The sequence below is a fragment of the Macaca nemestrina genome, chromosome 2 (genome assembly GCF_043159975.1).
Source record: "Macaca nemestrina isolate mMacNem1 chromosome 2, mMacNem.hap1, whole genome shotgun sequence".
Classification (NCBI taxonomy): Eukaryota; Metazoa; Chordata; class Mammalia; order Primates; family Cercopithecidae; genus Macaca; species Macaca nemestrina.
The window spans coordinates 11,200,913-11,215,655 of NC_092126.1; the positions used below are offsets into that span (position 1 = coordinate 11,200,913).

The following is a 14,743-nucleotide window of genomic DNA, read 5'->3' on the forward strand; positions in this document are numbered from 1 at the left end:
GTGCCACTGCATTCCAGCCTAGGCAACAGAGCGAGACATCATCTTAAAAAAACCAACCAAACAAACAAAAACAACAACAACAACAAAGAAACAAACAAACAAACAAAACACCTCTTCAGGAGTCTGGGGACCCCGGACACACAGCTACTTGAGACATCATTTCTCCCTTTAGAGTTCTTGAAGGAAAGGCTGGACATGAGTGGTGACAGAACGGATGGAAAAGAGAAGGTCCTCAGCAGCCTTGAAGTATGGAAGTTCCTCCTCTTGTCCCTGTCAGATCTGTATGTCCAAGTGTGGGCCAGAGTTTCTTGCCCAAACAAGCTGAGATATTTAGCAGGGCACATAGTAGGCTTTCAGTAAGTATCTGTGGAACTGAATTCAATCCCTCTAGCCAGAGGAATAATCTCTTCCCGAGTTGCAGAGGAAAAGTAAGCATATCTGTCTTTGCGCACTTCCCTGGAAACAGTTCTGAGAGTCCAGAGACTGAGATGCCCCTTGCTTCTAACTGGCGGGGAGATTTGGGGGCCCAGTGCCACTGGGCCTCACCTCCTGGGGCATCAGCTGAATGAGAGGACTACACTGTAGCACTCTCTAAATGCTCCCAGCTCTGGTGCTATCTTACTATACAAGGAAGAGCCCTTGGGGGTTAAAAGGAACAGTGCAGCATTTTGTAAAGCTCCAAGCACTTTGAGCTGCAGCTGTTCACAGAGCATCTGAGATGGAATGATATTCCCCGACGGGAGAAACTCTGTGTCAGAACTGGATTTTGGAACTACCACGTGGGCAGGTGCTTGCCATAAAGAGCACTCACTAGCTTTGAGAAGCTGTGGAGGTCACAGACAGCCTTAGTGTATCTCTTTTGCTTATGAGCTGTGAAATCTCGCAGAAGTCTCTTTACCTCTGGGAGACCCAATTTCTACATCCGTGGCATGGGGTAGATACCTTGTTAGCTCATCGCAGAATTAAACGAGATAATGTAGACACATCACAAAACACTGCTGGGCACCATCACGAGCTCAATCAACAGCCTCTTCCCTTCCTTCCCTTTGTCATAAATAGACCTAAAGGTTCTCAGAATAAGATCTTAGTTAGGTCGGGAACGATGGCTCACACCTGTAATCCCAGCATGTTGGGAAGCCTAGGCGAGTGGATTACCTGAAGTCAGGAGTTCTAGACCAGCCTGACCAACATGATAAAACCCATCTGTAAATAAAAAATACAAAATAATTAGCCGGCATGGTGGCACATGCCTATAATCCCAGCTACTCGGGAGGCTGAGGCAGGAGAATCACTGAAACCTGGGAGACGGAGGTTGCAGTGAGCTAAGATCATACCACTGCACTCCAGCCTGAGCAACAGAGTGAGACTCCATCCAAAAAAAATAAAAAATAAGATCTTAGTTGATTTTGCTGACCAGAAAACCAGGCCTCTGATGGCCTTAAGTCCAAACACACTAGAGGGGTACTTCAGGAAGTAAGTACACTGGGACTTCAGATACGGGGGAAGGACTAGGAAGGGAAGAGGCAGGGCTGGCACCTGGAGACCACCCACCATGTTCCCTGCCAGTTATACGTAAGCTCCGTGATGAGGCAGCCTCCTGAGCAGCGCTCCATCCTCCACCCCTCAACCTGAGCTCCCTTCCTCCCAGGAGTACGTACTTTCTCCTCAGGCACTGGTCATCACCAGCTCAGTGGCCTGGGGTTCTTAAAATGAGGGTGTGGGACCAGATGGACTCTGTAGACCTTACCACCTTTATAATTTTCTGAACCTACAATTCTACAAAGATAAACTGGTGCTTAACGGATGTCCCACCGGCTCCCTATCCCTCCTTTGGGACACATGAAGAGATTCAGGAAGCAGAGGGAGGGGGACAGAGGCTGGGACTTCATTATGCTAATTCATTAGCTCTCATCTGCTGCAACAGCAGGGCTTTGAAGAAAGAGGCTTTTGTTGCAATTTCACATTTGGCAAGAAGTCCCCTACACCCGCATTAGAGATTATGAGTCAAAAGCTCTGATTTCAGTTCCGGCTCTTACATCCTGCATTGCTGAGGCTCCCTTTTCACACTTCTCTGACCAACTTTTTGACTTTTCCGGGAAGGAAATGTGCCCCAGATGTTGGTCAGTCAGTGGTGGGTTTTCATCTGCCTTTATAAAACAGTGTCAGTAATCTAAAGGCTCCCCAAGGAGCCAGAGCCAAAGGGGGAAATGCAGCCAACTTCTCTCTACCACTAAACCAAAGGTTGCCTAGTCAACCAGGCCCCTCTCTACAGGGGCAGGGAGGCTCACTGGATGCAAAAACATTTCTATTTTCATGATTTTATGGGACCCTCACGATTGTTGTATGAAATAATGACGGAAATCTCACGTTCATTTATTCATGCAACTCATGTTACTGGGCACCTACCGTTCACAGGTGAGGAAATGAAGGCGTGCATAAGGGAAGTGGTTTGCAGGATGCCCCACAGCCTGGGGTAGAGTAAGCCCTGAAACCAGCAGCTTGCTTATCTAATCAGAATTTCTAAAACGAAAAAGCCTTGGGTTGTAGCACTTGCTCATTTCCGTGGCGTAAGTTTTCCCATCGTGGTCAGTTTCAATCCACCCATGGTTTTTAATCATTTTTAACAAGCAGTTTGCAAAATTCTTGAATATATAAAAATTGGGAAACAGAGAGAGTTTCCAGATTAGGGGGGGCAAGTTCTCCTTCTGCCTCACCTTTCCACCTCCACACAGGAAAAATCAACATCCTATGGAAGCTTAAAGAGTAACCTTAATAGAAAACCACCCGGAGGATTGTTAACAGGGGCAGGATTTCAGATATATTGTATTTTCTTCCACAACAGTATTTTTCCAATCATCCTATGAGCATATAGTTCTTTATCATCAGAACATATCTAGGTCATTAAAATCAATTTTTAGTGAGCTTTCCCAGAATGTTTTGGAATAACCTCTCTGCATAATTTGTGACTCCGTCACCCTTGGGTTGAAAGAGAGAGAGAGTGCAGCACAACCGCGTGCGCGCGCGTGTGTGTGTGTGTGTGTGTGTGTGTGTGTTTCCCAAGAGCTCCCCTGCAGAGCAGAGGAGGTATATTTAAGTTAAGCATTCACCTGAATCTGGTGCAGTCTTACCTGGAGGATACATTTATTCCCTTGGGAATTCGAATTTCACCAGCAACTGAGAAAATACAACTCCCATCAAGATTCCAAAAGACCTGCTCTGACAAACCAGAAGCCTTTGGCCATCAAATGACCTTGCCTCCCAATGGGCGGAGGCTGAAGCAGATGGTTTAACTGAACCAGAAACTAACTGCTCCTTATTTCCTGAGAAGGCCCTCTGCCTCCTGCCCCTGCAAAAAGGCATTGTGTCCTCTCTTCCTCAGGCTGGGATTCAAGGGGTCTTACCTCAGCACTGGGATGGACACCTGGCACCAGGGCTTGGGACAGGCTCAAGGGGGCCAGTCCATTTCAGCTGGGCTCCATGACATTCACCACTTCTCCCTGGACTGCTGGCTGCAAGGCTCTGTGCAATTGGCTCTCCCCTTGCCTGCAGGGGGGAAAAAAACAACAACAAAGCGAAGTTTACCAGAAGCACGTAGGTTAATACATCCAGGAGGAAAGAGTCTTTGCTCCTCCCACTGCCAGCTCTGGTCGCTGGTGCTCCTTTCAGAACCACCGCCCTCACCTGGGGCAACCAGCCTCCTTTCCAGGACCTAAACCAGCTACATGTTCACCCAGACTCATCCCTCTGGGGCTGTACAATTTGAGAGTGAGTTGCAGATTAGGCAAAGCAAACTCAACTACAGTCATGGAATCGTTGCGCTACACACTACTCATGGTAAGAGAAAGCAAGGGCTAGAAAGCTACAGATAGGGCCCAAGACTTGTGTTTAGAGAAGGCCTGCAGACAATGGATTTCAATCAACAACTACATCAAACTTGTTCACAGTCTCCTTTGACCTATAGTATGTTGTTTATGCTGTTACAAATGTGAATTCATGCCTGTAATCCCAGCTACTTGGGAGGCTGAGGCAGGAGCATCGCTTGAACCCGGGAGGCGGAGGTTGCAGTGAGCCAAGATCGCGCCATTGCATTCCAGCCTGGGCAACAAGAGCAAAACTCCATCTCAAAAAAAAAAAAAAGTGAATTTAATTTCTAATTCATTTTGGAAGCATTTTTAACTGATTCTAAATTTTCAACCCATGTATTATTATAGTTGTCTGAATAGAGAGCATTTGTTTTTAAAGTAATTGTTTTTCCTTGTGTCAAAAAAATGTATGTTCAATCTATAAATTCTAGAAAATATAATTAAAAGGACAAAATGTACCTATTCTTTCTTCATCCAAGATAACTATAGATAACATACTCTGCCTGTTTCTTGTTTCTATTTTTCAGATTATTTATAAAGATGTAATAAAGCTGGGCATGGTTTAGTAAGTACTGTGTCATTAAGTAATCTTCAGCAGCATCATTCTAACGGCTACATGATATATAGGTACCATGGGTCTCCAGTGAGCCATGTATAGTACCCCACATAGCTACACCATAAATTGGACCCAACCCTCAAAGGCTGGACATTTAAGTCACCTCCAACCTTTTGTTTTGTTTTGTTTTTGGCTAATGGCAAATAGTGTTTAAAACAAAATCTTCCAGGGATCCCCACGATTATTTTCCTCAGACAGTCTTAGGAATAAAATTGTGCTGGGTCAAAGACTTTCCAAAGTTTTCAGGCTTCTGAACAGTCTTGGCATGCTACTTTCAGGACTACTGGTACCATAGAAACTGCTCCCAGCAATGAAGAAATGTGCCCATTCCCCTAACACTCCTCTCTCCCCCAAGCCCCTCCCTCACCCACACATCCTCATTCACCCGGTGTAACCATTTCTAGTGGAAATGAAGGTGGAGTTCTCAAAGTCTGACTTTTCATTTTTCATGCTCACACTCAGCTCACCCCCAGCCTATAATAAGACCCACTATGCTAAATGAACTCCGCTAATCAAGCTTAGGAAAGAGGGGTACATGAATGATAATTCGTAAGGAGAGAAAGAGAAACCCATGGAGGGACAGGGGAGTGATAGATACACAAGGACAGTGTCCAGGGCAAAGAAACCCTTCGATACAGAGAGAAACAAGAGTCATCCCATGCGGCAGCAGATGCTGACAGACAGAACTGCAGCGGAAGTGAGCCATGCGACGGGTGGTAACGTCAAGACCTCACAAAGATTCAGGGCAAACAACAAAGGCATCCAGTGAGATGGAAAAAGAAAAAGTTGCTTGAGGCCTTGAGCACTTTGCTGCCTTTATAATTAATGCTAACAAAACACCACGAGCCAAGGTCACTGTGGGGAAAGAAGAGCAGTCAGGGAAGAGGTCTTAACAGGCAAACAGCTGAGCTAGTGGTCAGCTAGGAGCCACCCACAAGGAGCCTTCCTGGGGGAACAAAAGCAAAGTGTTCCTGGGGCGGGAGTGGGGTGGGCACTACTGGGCTGACTGCTCTGCCTCCTTAACAGGAAGGAAGACCCCACTCTCCATCTCTCCCTAGCCAGCCTCTTGTAGCCTTCCTTTCACTCCAGGCCACACCTTCAGTGAGAGATGGATAATTCACCTACACAGATAACTAGGTTTCTCAGCCCTGTGACCCAGGCAAAAGCCTTGGGGACCTGTCTCATGCCCCTTTCCAGCTGACCCGCCCTGTGCCCTGCCACTCGCATGCACCCTACACTCCAGTCATAGCAATTTGCAATTCATGAGGGAATGGGGGATTCCTTTCATGCTTCTTAAGTCCTTTGGAAAATGATTTGCAGATCTCCAATATTTAGGCAAGTCATTCTACCTGCCTACCCTGCCCCTACCCCACCTACTCATTCACCTGGACTTCCCCTGATGGACAAAGAGTAGAACTCTGACTTAAAGACAATTCATCCATACATGAGGAAGCTGGGCCAATCTGACACTCTTTCAAAATTGCAACTATGAAAAAAAACTCTAGTCAGCTGGTGGTAGACCCTGGAGTTAAGGGAAAGGTATTGGTAGAATCGTGACAGGCAAATGCCATGCACAAGATCAAGTGATGGGACCGGGCGCAGTGGCTCATGCCTGTAATCCCAGCACTTTGGAAGGCCAAGGCGGGAGGATCATCTGAAGTCAGGAGTTCAAGACTAGCTTGGCCAACGTGGTGAAACCCTGTCTCTACTAAAAATACAAAAAACAGGCATGGTGGCGTACACCTGTAATCCCAGTTTCTAGGAGGCCGAGGCAAAACTGCTTAAATCCAGGAGGTGGAAGTTGCAGTGAGCCGAGATCAAGTCACTGCACTCCAGCCTGGGCGACAGAGTGAGACTCTATCTCGGGGGGGGGGAAAAAAAAAGATCAAGCGATGGAGCTACAGGGGGCTCTATGGAAGGAGAGGAAGCTGGCCTACAGAGAGAGCAGGGCAGAGGCCCAGGGAGAGGTCACAGGACACCAAGCAGGCCCAGGACAGCAGGTATGTAGTGAGTCCAGTGGCCGTGAGGCTCGTCTGTACATACTTCTTACTCCTGCACGCACTCCCTTACCCCTTCAATTTGGGAGGGTGTCTCTGCTTCTTGCAACCAAATTGTTCCACGTACAACAGTCTCTCCAAGGCCCTGAGGCTGTAGCAATCTTGGGCTGGGAAATCAGAACGGAAAGAGCAGGACTTATTTCCAGCTCTGCTCAACACAGCAAATCTATGCAAACTAGAGGCCTGGTACTGAGGGCAGGTGCTGCAAGTAACCCAGCCTGTGAGGCCCGGGCAGGAAAACAGTTAACATGGGCCTGGATTTCTTCATCTTGTGCAAGAGCTTGGTTTAAATGGGCTCTGGGGTCCCAGCTAGCTCTGGCTCCTGAAGCCTAAAGGCGCTCTAAGTGAGACTGGGGGCTCCCCTATGGCCCAGTGCATGTCTTGGGCAGGGCTTGGGCCATCCATTGTAAGCACTCAAAGTCTTTTTAAAACAAAAAAAATTTTTTCTCAAATTTGTAGCTGAATTTAGATAGATAATCAAAATCTACTGGATGGGGCCAGACGCAGTGGCTCATGCCTGTAATCCAGCACTTAGGGAGGCCGAGACTAAGACGGGTGGATCACCTGAGGTCAGGAGATCAAGAACAGCCTGGCCAACATGGTGAAACCCCACCTCTACTAAAAATACAAAAATTAGCCAGGCGTGATGGTGGACGCCTGTAATCCCAGCTACTCGGAAGGTTGAGGCAGGAGAATCACTTGAGCCCAGGAGGCGGAGGTTGCAGTGAGCTGAGATAGTGTCACTGCACTCCAGCCTGGGCAACAGAGTGACACTCCATCTCAAAAAAAAAAAAGAAAACAAAAATCTACTGATAGGGCCATGCTAGACTGCTAAAGTGTAGTTGGATGACTCTTCTATTTTAAATTCTAAAGTTGTTTTTTTTTTTCTATTAAGTAGATTATATAACTTCCTCCTATTGCCATACTGGGCACGGCAGATTCAGCTGATCATGGGCTCTGCACGCCTCCTACCTACTCACATGCTTCCTGGCCGCTTTAACACAGTTTCCACTTAATTCACAACCCCCTGTAATCTGTTACCACAAGTTCTGCTCTCTGAGCTTCCTCCTATCCCACAAGGGTCACTGGGCCTGACATCCAGATTTGGTTTCTCTACTTTCCTCTTGAGGCCCAGTCAGCCAAGATTGTGCTCAACTCCTTCCTTGTGCTCAGGGCCTGTTCTCTGCTTTATCTCTTGGGGCACTGTACTGTCCTCCAACCCTAGAGCCCCTGGCAGCAGCTCAGCCAATCCCCTTTCTCCTCCACCCTTAGACCCAGAAGCACCTAGATGACACAGAAGATGATTCTAAGGAAGAGGGTGGCTAAATGAGAGGCTGCCTTGGGCGCAGTGACTCCTTCTTGCCTCCAGCAAGCGTTTCCTTCAAGTAGGTGTACAATGTGCGAGGCACCGACCACAGACCCAGAACCAGGATTTGGAGAGCCCACCAGGTACCAAGGAACCCAAAGAAGTTCATAAATTGAGCAAAGAGTTTCATGGCCCAGCCCCTCAAAGCAGAACCATTGCTCAAGGGCTCTATGTTGAGTCAGAAAACAGGTTCACGTGTCACAGGAGTAAGGCTGTGGCCCCAAGCCCCTGGCTTCAAGAAGCAATCCCCACTCAGCACACTGGAGCCTTAGGGTGAGATAACCCTTTTAACCCTGGAGCCATTCTTCCTCATTGTCTGAGATGTGAGCAATGGTCCTGATGATGTTTGAATATGGAAGCTAAATAAGCTAAGAGCTTTTATGGATCCTTGTGCATAAAACGTTCCAGAATCTGGGTCTCTACAAATCTGCTGAACACAGCAATCAAATCAGAAGACACTGCACCCAAAACACAATAAGAACGTCTGCTAAGATAAGGAGACCTCCCGGATTATTTCTGTCCCCCTCTTCCTCTCCCAGGGCTCACATCCCTTCTTGATGGTTCATGTGGGGAGCCTAGATCCAACATGACGGGGTTCCTGTTCTAGACCTAATAATATTCACCACAAATGTTCATTTATTTTTAATTTCGATTTTTTTTTTAGCAACTACTATATGCCAAGATAAGATCCATTATGCCAGGCGCTTTATGTACTAAGTTATTCATTTGTTCCTCACACAATCCTATGACGCAAGGAATATTTTCTCCATTTTCAGATGAGGTGACGACAGCTTTAGTGACCAGCCCAGGCACAAAGCAGGTAAGTGACTAAGCCAGAGTTCCACACACAAAGCTGCCTCCCACAGCTGCCTTCCAGGGGCTTTTCTTTATCCTCCCTCTAGTGCTAGGCCAAGAGATTTCAGCAAAGAGCTGAAACTAAGTATGAGTTGCACAGTGAGGACATGGGTGAGCTCTGACAAAAAGAGAAATGGTGTCTGCATTTAGAGAACCAGAAAAGGGAAGTTCTTCTGCCAGTGCCATATGCAAAATTTCCAAAGGAGGGTGCCTCTGCACATTTATTTGATGGTGTTGTTAATATGTTCTCTAGAGCAAACAATTATTCAGCTTTGATTGCATGCCTATTTTAGGTGCCAATCTGGATACAGGGGGAGACACTGAGCCTTTATTTATTTATATCTTTATTTATTTATTATTTTTATTTTTATTTTTTTTTTATTTTTTTTGAGACAGAGTCTCACTCTGTTGCCCCAGCTGGAGTGCATTGGCACAATCTCAGCTCACCACAACGTCCGCCTCCCACGTTCAAATGATTCTCCTGCCTCAGCCTCCCGAGCAGCTGGGATTACAGGCACCTGCCACCACACCTGGCTAATTTTTGATATTTTTGGTAGTGACAGGGTTTCACCATGTTGGCCAGGCTGGTCTCGAACTCCTGACCTCAAGTGATCCACCAGCCTCGGCCTCCCAAATACTAGGATTACAGGCATAAGCCACAGCGCCCAGCACAGTGAGCCCTTTTTCAAATCAAAGCAACACACACCCGTGATTTTTAAGGTCCAGTGGTACTGCAAGGCTTGTAAGGAGAAACAGCAGGCCGTGCCCCACCCTCCACATCCCTAATTCTGTCTTTCAACTCCTGTATCTATTTCCAGAGTCATCTCAGTGTATCTAAATAGCATGCTTATAGTTTTTCAATATTAGATATTATTCATAGACTTCCTATTATAGAAAATAAGGATTTAGCTCCTTACCACCATTCCATATACCACCTCTCCTGTCCCACATTCTCCCAATAGTTATAGCATTTTTAAGTCAACACTAATAAGTTACATTATTAAGTTACATTATTTTGTCAAGTAATTATTAAGTTACATTATTACAACCAGATAAATTATTGTTCATAGCTGAGCCATGTGTGGTGTTATGATTAATTCCTTTCATGTACATTTCTTAGTTGCCATTTGTAGAGTCCATTATTGCCTCAGTTGTTTGTTTGCTTAACTTTCTATGTACTTGTCACAAATTCAGCCCTCAACATTCCAACAAAATTATAAAACTCATCACAGTACACCAAATATACCGCTATGTACTCATCTTTTTCTTAATTCTTAAAAATCTGCCTTCTGGAACCTTCCATTCTCCTCCTTCAACCTGAAGTGGTTGCTCTCTGTGCTTAAAGGAAGATCCCATTTATTCTTAGTTTACTCTCTAGCTTTGGAGAAACAGGTGCATCGTAGATTCCTCAAAAAAGGCTGTCTGGGAGATAAAAATCATTGAGACTTCCCATACCTGAAAATGCCATTATTCCACCCTCATATTTGATTAATAATTTGTCAGGATATAATTTCTCAGTTGGAAATACTATCCTCTCAGAGTTTAAGGAATGGCTTCATTGTCTCCTAGCTTCTGTAGAGATAGATGATGTCAATCATATTTCTATTCTTATATATAATCCATTTGTTTTGGGGGGAATTCTCTCCTGCCGAGAAGCTTTTCTTCCGGCGTGTGTCTTTTTCTCAAGTCATAGCCCCGGGTACTCAAGCAGACTTTTCAATGTCCTTCAGTTCTCAAAGTTTTTCTTATATTATTTCTTTAATAAATTTTCCCTTTCATTGTCTCTATTCTCTTTTTCTGCAAGTCTTACTATTCTGATGTTGGGCTTCTTAGAATAATCCTTTTTTATTTTTCTCTTCTTTTCTTTTAGTTGGGAGGGACAGGGTCCCACTCTGTTGCTCATGCTGGAGTGCAGTGGTACAACATCAGCTCACTGCAGCCTCAACCTCCTTGGCTCAAGTGATCCTCCCACCTCAGCCTCACAAGTTGCTGGAACTATAGGCATGCACCACCATGTCTGACTAATTTTTGTATTTTTTAGTAGAGGTGGGGTTTCGCCATGTGGCCAGGCTGGTCTCAAACTCCTGGGTCCAAATGATCCACTCACCTTGGCCTCCCAAAACTCTGGGAATACAGGCATGAGCCACCGCACCCAGCACATTTTCTTTCTTTCTTTGACTTTCTGCAAGGTTCCGTAAGCTTTCTTCAATTCTATATTCCAAACCCTCTACTGATTTATTCTTCTATCACACTTTTAATTTGCAGAAGTTCTTTCTTAGTCTCTGAATACTCCTCTTTGTTGCACATTGCTTTTATTTTATTCATGCAACATATTCTCTTATCTCTCTTAGGCTAGTAATTACAGGTTTTGTGACGTTTTCTTCTGCTCCCTATATTTTCTCTATTTCTTGTGAGTTTCTAGTGTTGTTGTTTGTCTCTTCTAATTTCTGCCTTTCATGTTTCAAACTTTTCTCAAATATCTGGTTATCATTAGCTGTCTTTTTAAATTGAAAAGTGAGACGCTAAAAACTGACCAGATGTTCTGTGTGCATGATCAGTACCTCTGAGCTGGTGGATCTTATGGGAAGGTGATTGTGAGTCAGCTGTACATTTTGTTTGGAACACCCTAAATATCAATATCTACAGGCTTCTTCTCTTGGGCTGTTAAGTTTATGCAGAAAGACTCCTCTAGCCTCATGACTAGGGAAAGCAGAATCTGACTCTAGTATCCAGCACCGTGTGACAGAAGCAGAAAAAGTGCTGGGAGCAGCGAGAGGCCTCACTGGTGAGCGTGTAGACTTTCCCTCATTCCCTCTGGTATAGAACGGCGTTTCACATATGCCCTTCTTAGCCTGGCCTGCTGTGCCTGATCTTAATCAGGTCTTAAAACTGAGCATGTTCCTGGAAAGAGCCTTAAAGGAAATATTAATTACCAGGAAGAAAAAAAATACACACACACACACATTTTACAGGCATAGATTTATAAGGAGTCTCACATCAGTCCAAATCAGGTTTCGCCACCAAATGGGTTAAGAATAAAGCTTCACTTTCACAAATTTTTGGACTTGAAAGTTGCAGATAAGGGCTTGTTTGTGTATGCATTTCCTACACCTCCAGTCACACTTGGGACATTTTTCACAGGGATTTTTCTCACTCTGTGGGGCCGGCTGCTTGCAACAAGATATGAAAAAAAATGAGGTAGTTGAGATGTGGGTGCAGGGGGAAGGCCAGGCTCCACAGACAGACGATCTAAGGACACAGTCACTTGGCAGATTTGAGTCCTAGTTCTATGCTAGCAAGCTGTGTTACTCTGAAAAACTTGCTTAACCTCTCTGTGCCTCAAAAATCACAAGCATTCCTACACACCAGCAAAACATAAGCAGAGAGCCAAATCATGAATGAACTCCCATTCACCATTGCTACAAAGAGAATAAAATACCTTGGAATAGTCCTAACAAGGAAAGTGAAGGACCTCTTCAAAGAGAACTACAAACCACTGCTCAAGGAAATAAGAGAGGACACAGGTTGGGCACGGTGGCTCATGCCTGTAATCCCAGCACTTTGGGAGGCTGAGGTGGGTGAATCACAAGGTCAAGAGATCGAGACCATCCTGGCCAACCTGGTGAAATCCCGCCTCTACTAAAAATACAAAAATTAGCTGGGCGTGGTGGCGCGCACCTGTAGTCCCAGCTACTCAGGGGGCCGAGGCAAGAGAATCGCTTGAACCCGGGAGGTGGAGGTTGCAGTGAGACAAGATCATGCCACTGCACTCCAGCCTGGGTAACAAGAGTGAGACTACGTCTAACAAAAAAAGAGAGAGAGAGAGAGAGGACACAAACAAATGAAAAAACATTCTGTGCTTGTGGACAGGAAGAATGAATATCATGAAAATGGCCATACCACCCAAAATAACTCATAGATTAAATGCTATTCCCATTAAACTACCATTGATATTCTTCACAGAATTAGAAAAAAACACTACTTTAAAATTCATATGGAACCAAAAAAGAGCCCATATAGCCAAGACAATCCTAAGCCAAAAGAACAAAGCTAGAGGCATCCCACCACCTGACTTCAAACAATACTACAAGGCTACAGTAACCAAAACAGCATGGTACTAGTACAGAAACAGACACACAGACCAATGGGACAGCATAGAGGTCTCAGAAATAAGACCACACATCTACAAGCATCTGATCTTTGCCAAACCTGACACAAACAAGCAATGGGGAAAGGATTCCCTATTTAATAAATGGTGCTGGGAAAATCGGCTATCCATACACAGAAAATTGAAAATGGACCCCTTCCTTATACCTTATACAAAAATTAACTCAAGACGGATTAAAGACTTAAATGTAAAACCCAAAACTATAAAAACCCTAGAAGAAAATCTAGGCAATACCATTCAGGACATCAGCAGAGGCAAAGATTTCACAACAAAATCATCAAAAGCAATTACAACAAAAGCAGAAATTGACAAATGGGATCTGATTAAACTGAAGAGCTTCTGCACAGTAAAAGAAACTATCATCAGAGTGAACAGACAACCTATAGAATGGGAGAAAATTTTTGCAATCTATCCATTTGACAAAGGTCTAATATCCAGAATCTACAAGGAACTTAAACAAATTTTCAAGAAAAAACCCCATTAAAAAGTGGGCAAAGGACACAAACAGACATTTCTCAAAATAAGACATTTATGTGGCCAACAAACATATGAAAAAATGCTCAACATCACGGATCATTAGAAAAATGCAAATCAAAACCACAAGAAGATACCATCTCATGCCAGTCAGAATGGCAATTAGTAAAGTCACAAAACAACAGATGTTGATAAGCCTATGAAGAAATAGGATCGCTTTTACATTGTTGGTGGGAATGTAAATTAGTTCAACCATTGTGGAAGACAGTGTGGTGATTCCTCAAAGATCTAGAACCAGAAATACCATGTAACTCAGCAATCCCATTACTGAGTATATACTCAAAGGAATATAAATCCTTCTATTATAAAGATATATGCACGCATAAGTTCATCGCAGCACTATTCGCAGTAGCAAAGATAGGGAATCAACCCTAATGTCCATCCATGATAGACTGGATAAAGAGAATGGGATACATATACACCATGGAATACTATGTAGCCATAAAAAGAAAAGAGATCATGTCCTTTGCAGGGACATGGATGGAGCTGGAAGCCATCATCCTCAGCAAACTAACACAGGAAGAGAAAATCAAACACCATCTGTTCTCATTTATAAGTGGGAGATGAAGAATAAGAACACATGGACACAGGGAGGGGAACAACACACACTGGGGCCTGTCAGGGGGCCTGGGGGAGGGACAGCATCAGGATAAAGAGCTAATGCATGTGGGGCTTAATACCTAGGTGATGGGTTGATAGGGGCAGCAAACCACCATGGCACATGTTTACCTATGTAACAAACCCACACATCCTGCACATGTATCCTGGAACTTAAAATAAAATAAAATAAAATAAAATTTTAAAAAACCTCTCTGTGTCTCAGTTTCCTCAAGTACAAATTTTGGGTTATTCCAACTAATTTTGAAGTGTCATTGTGAGGATTTTGTTAAATTCAGCCAACAAATGTGGATGATGCCTCTGATTCCTGAGGCATTGCTCTGGGTCCTAAAGAAATAGCTGTGAGCAAAAGAGACAACATCCTTGCCCTCACGGAAACAAGTTCCTAGTGAGAACAGACACACGGTAATAACTCAGATGGCCACCTACGCTATTGAAGAGCAACGAGGCGAGGCGGGATAAAAGGGAGACAGTCAAGTATGACAGTGGGAGGAGACAGGCATGAGATTATAATCTTATATAAGGCTGTCAAATGGCCTGTTTGACAAGGTGACATTTAAATAGAAACCTGAAGAAGAGATGGAAACAATGGGATACATGAAGGAAGGTGTCCTGCCTGGAGGAAGCAGTGGAAAGGCTCTGAGACCAAAGTGTGCTTTATGTCTG

At 44.5% G+C, this 14,743-nt stretch overlaps 1 protein-coding gene across 2 annotated transcripts in view; it reads right to left on the bottom strand.

Annotated features, from left to right (window-relative positions):
• The window catches only part of LOC105470895 (ST6 beta-galactoside alpha-2,6-sialyltransferase 1), a 144,630-nt gene that overhangs the window by 106,810 nt on the left and 23,077 nt on the right, over positions 1-14,743 (bottom strand). For both annotated transcript variants that reach the window (XM_011723178.2, XM_011723179.2), the window contains exon 2: positions 3,402-3,543. The gene's annotated coding sequence lies outside the window, so the exon portion shown is untranslated. The remainder of the gene's footprint in view (positions 1-3,401; positions 3,544-14,743) is intronic.